The following is a 9851-nucleotide window of genomic DNA, read 5'->3' as shown; positions in this document are numbered from 1 at the left end:
AGATGACCTTCTGGATGAAGCCAGGGCTGTGAGGGAAGTCTGGGTCCCAGGTGCCAGAGGGAAGCCAGTGCCGGCAGCTAGGGGAAGGAAGGCCTACTCTTGCATGAATTTCGTGCATCGGGCCTCTAGTATATATATATAATGGAATATTATTGAGTCTTGTAAAAAGAAGGAAATCCTGCCATTTATGACCACAGGGAAAAGTCACCGAAATACAAATACTGCATGATCTCATTTATATGTGGGATCTAAAAATGTTTAACTTACAAAAGCATAGAATAGAATGGTGGTTACCAGAGGCTAGAGGAAATGGAGAGATGTTGGTTAGAGAGTACAAAATTCTAGTTATAAGTAGAGTAAATTCACCCTGGACGGGTAGCTTAGTTGGTTAGAGCATTGTCCCAATACACCAAGGCTGCAGATTCCATACCCAGTCAGGGCACATACAAGAACCAACCAATAAATGCATAAATAAGTGGAACAACAAGTCAGTGTTTCTCAAGTCAAAAATAAAAATTAAAAAAAGTAAATTCTGCAGGTCTAATGTACAGCTTGATGACTATAGTTAGAAATACTGTATACTTGAAATTTGCTAAGAGAGTAGATCTGAAGTGTTCTTACTACACACACGAAATGGTAACTGTGAGCTAATGGATTTGTTAGCTTGATTGTGGTAACCATTTCACAATGTATATGTGTATCAAAACATCATGTTGTATACATTAAATATATACAATTATACCTCAGTAAAGCTGGGGGCAAAAAATCCCAGTCCATGTGCAGAAGGTAAGATGAGATGTTCCAGCTCAAGCAGTAAGGCGGGGATAAAAAGGCAAATTCCTTCTTCCTCCATTTTTTTTTTCCAATTTTGTTTTATTGCTTAAAGTATTACAAAGAGTATTACATATGTCTCTTCCCCCCCCCCCATTGACCTCTTCACTTTCCCCTGGCCTCCCCTACCCCCCAGTGTCTTGTGTCCATTGGTTATGCTTATATGCATGCATACAAGTCTTTCGGTTGATCTCTTACGCTCCCCCCAACACCCCCCCCACCCAACCTTCCCCGGCCTTCCCACTGTAGTTTGACAGTCTGTTCGATGCTGTGCTGCCTCTGTATCTATTTTTGTTCATCAGTTTATAATGGTCTTTATTATCCATAAATGAGTGAGATCATGTGGTATTTTTCCTCCACCTTTTGTTCTATTCAGGACCTCCGTGGCTTGGATGATGCACATTGACATTGGGGAGGGCAGTCTACTGAGTCCAATTGAAGTGCTAATCTCATCCGGAAGCACCCTCACAGACACACCTGGCAAAAATGTTTAATCTTGGAGACCCCTTGGCCCAGTAACTGTGTACATATACCGTTAACCATCACGTTGTTGTTGAGATAGCTGATGGAACTCTGATTCTTGAGCTCTTGTGTGTGGCCTGATTTTCTTTCTTGAATCTGATCTCTTTTTTTCCTGGGGTTCTTTTTGTTTCATTCTGCTGGGGAAGTCGTGGAGTTCTGGAAATTCCTGGTGATGCACTTCAGTGTGAGCCTTTTTCCCTTCAGTGTGCTGGGTACTTAAATATTTTGATTTGGACCTTTGGTACTTCATTCCTTGAAGGAAATTGTCTTGAGTATTTTCTTTGTGCCTTTTGTCTTTCTTTTTGAAACACCCATTTTTTCAGCTATTGTATGGCCTGGTTTGGTTCCCTAATAATCTGGTCCTTTTTCTCTTATTTTTTATGTCTAACTCATCTTCCACACTTCTATTCTATGTTTCAGTTGTCTTCATATTTTTAGTATCCAAAAACAGTTGTTTGCTCTCTGAATGTTCCTTTTAATAGCATCTTGTTTTTGTTTCAAAGATGCACTGTTTTATCACCCCAAGAACATTAATGATTTTTGCATTATCTCAGTCACAAAGTTTCTTCTTAGCCTTTGTTTTGGTCTTTCATGTCGAGTGGAAACTTTCTAATGTCTGGTGTTCCTTGACTCTCTTTATCATATTTAATATGAGGCCCTAGGAGTTGAGTGGAAGCTCTGTGGGTGGTTGAGATTTATCAGCTGATGGGCTTTACTGTAGGGTAATCTGCTGTTTTACTAGGAACTCCTGATTCAGTAAAGATAGATACGTTTTCTTGGGCTGATTAGGCTTCTCAGAAAGGAACTCTCATTTATGTAGATAGAGCCTGATTTACCTGGTAAGTGGGGGAAGAGGACTGTTGCCTTTGACTTAACTCATCCTTCCCCCGTTTTTTTTTGGTTATGTGCCTTTCACCATCAGTTGAGCCTGATGTACCCAAATTCAGAGTCTTAGAGCCTTTTTGTTCAAACTCTGTAGCCAGTTAACCTGCAGGCTTCTGCCATTGTGTAAGAAACAAGGACTTGAAGGTGGAGGTGGTGGTAGGGTGGTGGTGAGGTCTAACAGCTTCAGCTAAATTCGAACTTGCAGTGTCTACAAGTTCTCCTACTTTGCACGTTGTACTCAGTTCCTGATGTTTCTCCAGGATTCTTTGATTCAGATCGTTTATTTCTGGGCTTTTCCCATTGCCTACTTACCTTAGGAGACACATTTAGCTAAACTCTGGCACTTTTAAGCTCTATCTGCTAGGAAGCCCCTTGCCCTACCCCACACATGAGTTTATTCAAGGAGCTAAGCCTTTCCTAATAGTGAGCTTTAAGTATGATGTTTTTGCTTTATATTTATTTATCATCTCATGAAATCTTTTGATAGTTCTAGGAGCTAGATAGTACCATCCCCACTTTACATAGGCGGAAACAGAAAGACAATATGTTATTTGTCTGAGGCAAAGTGACTTAACAAGTGGGAAAGCAGACTTAAGCGCTCCTATGCTTAACCTCAAAGCAACATGCACTATTTGCATCCTTTTGCTTTTGCTGTTGCTGTTATTCTTCCTTTTCCTATTACTATATTGTCTTTTTTGGAGAAAATAGTTAACTACTGAATGAATCACTTAATTTTCTTTCTAAAGGAAATTTCTCTAGTTTTTTTTTGTATTAATATCATTTCAAGTTATTTGAAGTGGGCAATTTGAGGTGGGTGCTATATGTATGTTTTACTACCCAAGGCTCCAGAAGGACAATATATATCTCACACTTTTCTTTTTGCTAGAACTACGTCCACAGTTCTTTAATGATATGCTACACCGCACAAAAAAATTTGACAAAATGTTTATTTTTAAAGCATTTTCAAGTTTGCTGATAATTTACCAACTTTTTCATACAAAAATATCATCTGTAAAATTAATTTCTGACATTCACATAAATTATTTCAAACATGTGCCCACTTGTCTACAGAAAAACACAACCTCTCCTGCAAAGCAAAAAAAACCCTGGTGCCCTAGCTGGTTTGGCTCTGTGGATAGAGTGTCAGCCTGAGGACTGAAGGGTCTCAGGTTCGATTCCAGTCAAGGGCACATGCCTGGGTTGTGGGCTTGATCCCATTGTGGGGCATGCAGGAGGCAGCCGATCAATGATTCTCTCTCATCATTGATGTTTCTATCTCTTTCTCCCTCTCTGAAATCAAGAAAAATATATTAAAAACAAAACAAAAAACACACAAAAAGCCTAGAGCCAACTTCCCGTGGTTCCTCCCTGGCTGGCCACACGAAATCAATAAAAATATATTAAAAACAAAACAAAAAAAGCCTAGAGCCAACTTCCCGTGGTCCCTCCCTGGCTGGCCACAACTGGGGTGGTGCCATATCTCGAAGGGCTTTGGCAGAGTGAGAAGGGTCCTCTGGCAAGTGGGGTCCCTCGGCCTGGCCTGCAGGAATCAGACTGAAACCAGCTCTCCGACATCCCCCGAGGGGTCCCGGAGTGCAAGAGGGCACTCTGCAAAGTTGCTGTCATACAGGGTGTGGAACACAAAGGAAGTGTGCAATAAACCAGATTCGGGGCCGATAGTGCCCCAGCAACAACATAACCCATGGCTGAAGGTGGAATCGCCTGGCCCCACGAGGAATCAGGCTCCCTCCTCTCTAGTTTTGGGGTGTGTCACCTGAGAACTGCCACTGCCTAGTCACTGCAGCCCTGCAGCTCCTGTTGTTGAGTGTCTGCCCCTTGGTGGTCAGTGCACGACATAGCGACCGGTTGGACAGGTGGAGGGACACTTAGCATGTTAGCCTTTTATATCTATAGATGCTTTTAGAAAACATTAAATATAAAATTTTTATTATAAGTTCCTTTTTAATTTTCATTGACTTTTTAGAGAGAGAAGGGGAGAGGGGGGAGAGAGAGAGAGAGAGAGAGAGAGAGAGAGACAGAGGAGAGAGAGAGAGAAACACCGATGTGAGAGTGCAATGTTGATCAGCTGCCTCCTGTTGCCTCCTGCACACCCCCAATCTGGGATATAGCTAGAAACTGGGGCATGTGCCTTTGACCAAGAATCGAACTGGCAACCATCTCGTGCACTGGATGACACCCAACCAACTGAACCAGGCAGCCATTAAAACCCAAGCCTTTAGATAATGGAAAGTGGAAATCACTTTGAGGCCTGTTATGTCAGTCTCTCCTTTGTAGAATTAAGATTCGTATATCCATTTTTCCAGGATGAGAAAAGATTCAATGAAAAAATGTGAAGGTGGTCAAAAGTCTGAAAATTTATCATTATTCTGTCCATTTAAAAAGAATAATATTTTCAGAGATGTGTTAATTGACTCAGGGAATAAATTGGGTACTTTCACCTGCATATAGTGAAGAGAAGGTTCTCATATTAATGCCAACCAGGCTGAGTCCCATTCATTCCTACCGTGGCTCCTGTTCAACAAGTGGATAAAGATGGGTTGTTACTCAATGTTGTCATGTAAAAATATACTTTTTCTTTTTAAAAATATATTTTTATTGATTTCAGAGAGGAAGGGAGAGGGAGAGAGAGATAGAAACATCAATGATGAGAGAGAATCATTGATCAGCTACCTCCTGCACACCCTACACTGGATATGGAGCCTGCAACCTGGGCATGTCCCCTGACCAGGAATTGAACCATGACCTCCTGGTTCATAGGTCAGCACTCAACCACTGCGACACACCGGCTGGGCTGGGGCCAATATTTTGGCACTGGTGTTCACTCTGGGTTGCTGAGATGAGCAGAATGCTATGTAGGTCTGAGCTGCACATGTTTTCCAGCTCCACTGTGAAGAAAACGAGGCAGAAGGATCAACTGACATATACTAGTAAATAACATATTACACAATGTAGCTGGGCCACGGTATGCAATTGATTGTACAGCTGTCAGGCCCACTCTCCCAGCCCTTCTGATTAGCCTGCTGAACTGTTTTACTTCTCTTTCAATAACTCCCAGTGAATTAATTCAAGTGTGGGTGGGTTTCGGAGTTATTTTCAATAAGACAAATGATGAGAGCCTCACAAGCAGTGCCCATAATTCAATTATTCGTAATTAGGCAGTGCTGATCTAAGGAAGAATCATCCTGCAAGACCTTGATGCCTCCCTGGATGCATCAGCATTATTGTCAGAGCATCTGCCAGTTCCAAAACATATGACTTACTCCTTATTTTATTATACCGGGGTCTTCCCGCTTGAACCTGGAACATGCATTGGTGTCCTGTTATTCTGTTTTTCATATGGCCACAGAAGGAGCAATCTGAAAGTTACAAATTTGCCTCAGGAGTGTCATACTGGTACAGACATTAAGAAATTCCCACAATTTCTGCTCTATCTGCTTCCATGCCAATGAAAGAAGTTCTTTCTAAAATCTTGATTGTGTTTTTTTTGGTCTGTACTATACACTAGGCTTTCTGTCATCCAGTAATTATCCTATCCTATGTAATAAAAGGCTAATATGCAAATCGACCAAATTGCAGAACAACTGCTATGATGCGCACTGACTACCACAGGGCAGACGCTCAATGCAGGAGCTGCCCCCTGGTGGTCAGTGTGCTCCCACAGGGGGACCACTGCTCAGCCAGAAGCTGGGCTCACAGCTGGCTAGTGCAGTGGTGGTGGTGAGAGCCTCTCCCACCTCCACAGCAGTTGGATATGCCCCAAGGGCTCCCTGACTGCAAGAGGGTGCAGGCTGGGCTGAGGGACACCCCGCCCCCCACCAGTGCACAAATGTCATGCACCGGACCTCTTGTTAAGCATAAAAATGTATGCTACTTCTATCTAATATAACTTATAAAGCAGAGAATTATTTCCATATATGTTATTCATTTCACCGAGAAAGAGGCTATTCCAGCAGTTTATTTTTAGTCTTGAAACTTTCTAAAATTTGTGATGTATAAATTTCATTTTGTTATAATTTAGAATATCTGTCTCAATTTCAGAGATCCTCCAGACCATTTTGTACATTTTTATAGTCACCCACTCCCCAATTTTTTAGTTTAATTTTTATTTCCAATTAACTTTTGTGTGTGTGTTCTACCCCATCATCAGTGTAATCTCTTTTCAATTTTTACTTATGGGTCATTTTCTTATTTTACTTATTCTCATTTTCTATTCTCTAAATGATCTTTCCAATAGCTGAAGTCATTGAGAGCCTAATTTCTTCTTTCTGCTGACTTTTGCTCATGGTGGTTTGTTTTGTAATTTTGGATTATGAGAGCATGTTTGCCTGAACTTTATATGTTAATTTATTGTTTTGAAGTTTCCAAAGTCAGAGACTGAATTTTAATCCCAAGTGCATAAGGGTAGGCCTGTTCTTATGAATCTTGGGGGGGTGGGGGTTATTTTAAACACCCTGGCTCTGTGCCAAGGCATACAGATCTCCGTGTGTTCCCTCTTTGCTGATGGGCAGCCTTTTTCTAGACTTCTTTTTCACTGAGGGTGAGCAATTCATGTGGAACTCCAATTCCAAATCCCTACCTTTTGCAAGTTCAAGGCCTGGTTTCCGGTCCCCAGGCAGTCATTAAAACCCAAGCCTTTAGATAATGGAAAGTGGAAATCACTTTGAGGCCAACTGTTTTTTGGTGTCAGTCTAAAACCGTGGGTTACCACTTGTTTTTAGTCTTGACCCTTGGAAATTTCCTTTACATACATACATACAAACATACATACATACATATGTATGTTTATTTATTTGTTTATAAATATGTTTTATTTATTTTTTGAGAGAGAGAGGAAAGAAGAGGGATAGAGAAATAGAAACATTGATGAGAAAGAAACATCATCAATCAGCTGCCTCTTGCACACCCCCTACTGGTGATCCAGCCTGTAACCCAGGGATGTGCCCTGACTGGGAATCAAACCAGTGACCTCTTGGTTCCTGGGTCGATGTTCATCGCTTAGCCAACACCAGCTGGGCTATTCTTTAGTGGAGTAGGAAAATACTTTAGCTATGCATTACATAGGCTGGCTGTTATATTTCACTCAGTTTTTCTGGATATCTTGTAAAAGAATTTTTGTAATGATCTGGCCTGCTATTCCTTTAAATTTCAAATCCTACCTACTTGTGTTCCAGAGTTTTCTCCCTGCCTTTGTTCTGAAGCAATGTAATAATAAAACCTATTGTTTATTGAATGTCTTTTATGTGCCAAGTGCTTTATATATGTGAGCCTATTTTGTTGTTATCTTTACTGTAACACTAATCACTCTATATAAATAGGACCCTGTTATTCTCTGTATTTACCCTGTGTGTATCTATACAGTGGTGTGATATTGTGATTTATAATCCTTCCTTCCTATATAATAAAAGGCTAATATGCAAATAGAGCAAATGGCAGAACAACTGAACAACCAAACAACTAGTCGCTATGATGTGCACTGACCACCAGGGCGTGCACAAGGAACACAAGGGGTGTCGGCAGCAGGTGGCAGAGCGTGGAACATGGTCACTGTCATAGGGTTGAGCTTCTGGTGGTTACTGAAAATTCTTTGCTCCTGCGTGCTATGGTCCTGCCCAGTGCTTGCACCTGCTGCTGGCGCTGGCCCTGCTTGCACACACAGCCAACACCAGAGCTGCTACTCACACCCCCTGCTGGAGCCCAGTACTGTCCCGATTGCTCGATGCTGTCAGTGGGTACGAGCGGTGGCTGCCAACCCTGATTGCCCCTGAGGGCTTCTCCACCTCCCCCTGCTCCTGAGGGGTGATTGGGGCAGCAGCTGCTGCTTGCACCCACAGCTGGCACTGGCCCCAATCACTTGGCACTGTCAGTGGGTGCAATCGGGGCCAGCACCGTCAGCATGTGAGAGCGGCAGCAACTGGAGTGGGGTTGCTGGCAGACAGGGGACCAGGGGCTGCAGCAGGAGGGGCTGGGCAGGGGTGCGGAGGATGGGCTGAGACCTGCCCCTGTGCCCACTGCAGCCTCGCAGCCCACAGTTCCTTCAAGGGGCACGAATTTGTGCACTGGGCCCCTAGTAAGAAATATATATTTAATAAATAAATGTATATATATATATATATATCCCGATTGATCTCCTAAACCCTTGGAATTTCCTAAGTGTTGAGACTGTTAAAAAGTGTTTATTGTTATGTTAATGAGGTGACATTTGGACCCTACCTAAGGATAAGGCTGGTTGCCAGGAGAACCAATCAGGGGTTAGAGCAGTGGTTGGCAAACTGGCCCCTTGAGTGTGGCTCTTCCACAAAATACCACTTGCGGGCACGCACGTACAGTGCGATTGAAACTTCGTGGTCCATGCCATGGGGCCAAAGAGCCACATGTGGCTCGCGAGCCGCAGTTTGCCGACCACTGGGTTAGAGGGTTGGAACTTTCATTCCCATCCCCTTGACCTCTGGGGAGGGAAAAGGGGCTGAAGGTTGAATCACTTGCGGATCTCCAAAGATTTAATTAATTATGCCTTTTATATGAAGTCTCCATAAAAACCCCAAAGGGTGTAGTTCAAAGAGCTTCTGTGTTGATGAACGTGTGGAGATTTGGAAAGAGTGGCACACCTAGACAGGGCATGGAAGGTCTGCACCCTTTCCCCATGCCTTGCCCCAGGCATCTCTTCCAGCTGGCTGCTCCTGAGTTACATCCTTTTATAATAAACCAGTAATGTAGTAAGTAAAATGTTTCTCTAAGTTCTATGAGCCACTCTAGCAAGTTAATTGAACCCTTGAGGGGGGTCATTGTAACCTCCAATCCATAGCTGCTGACAGCACAAATGACAACCTGGATTTTTGATTGGCATCTGACGAGAGAGGGGTGGTCTTGTAGGACTGAATCCTTAACCTGTGGGATCGGATGCTATCTCAGGGTAGATAGTATCAGAACTGAGTTGAACTGTAGGACACCCAGCTGGTATTGGAGAATTGCTTGGTGGTGTGGAGAAACCCCCTCCCCCATGTTGGAATTGGGTGCAGAGTTGGTGATCAGTGGTGGGATCAGAGTCAGATATATTAGATGTGGTCATGACATGTAATTATTTGTGTGCTGTCTTATTTTCCTATTCCACTAAAATGTAAGTTCATAAGGATAGGGACCCTACTTGTTTTTTCATTGAATTTCTAGTATCTATGAGACTAGATCCTTGTGAGCACTTGAGAAGTATTTGCCATAGAGTTGAACGTAATCTATGCTGCAGGTGTTATTTTGTGTATTTTCAGATGAGGTCTTGGGCCCAGGGAGGTGAAGTGACTTGTCCAAGGTTATAGTGGTAGTCATGTGGTAAAGAGCAGATCCAAAAGTCCATCCCCCCATCATTTGGTAAGCGATTTCATTAGTTTCTGAGAAGCCAAGGTGAATAGCTAAATTATGAAAGTAGTTTGATTAAATGATAACCGAAATAAATTCTTTGCATCATTAATTTCAAATTATATTTCATTTTAATAGTGTTTGATGATTTATAGTATATAGAATTAAAGACATTTCATAGAGTCAGCATGACAGAGTAAAACTTCCAAACCCTATAGATGATACTTTGTCTTATTTCTGAAGTG

The sequence above is a fragment of the Myotis brandtii genome, unplaced genomic scaffold (genome assembly GCF_000412655.1).
Source record: "Myotis brandtii unplaced genomic scaffold, ASM41265v1 scaffold686, whole genome shotgun sequence".
In the NCBI taxonomy this organism is placed as follows: domain Eukaryota; kingdom Metazoa; phylum Chordata; class Mammalia; order Chiroptera; family Vespertilionidae; genus Myotis; species Myotis brandtii.
This window is presented reverse-complemented; position numbering follows the sequence as displayed.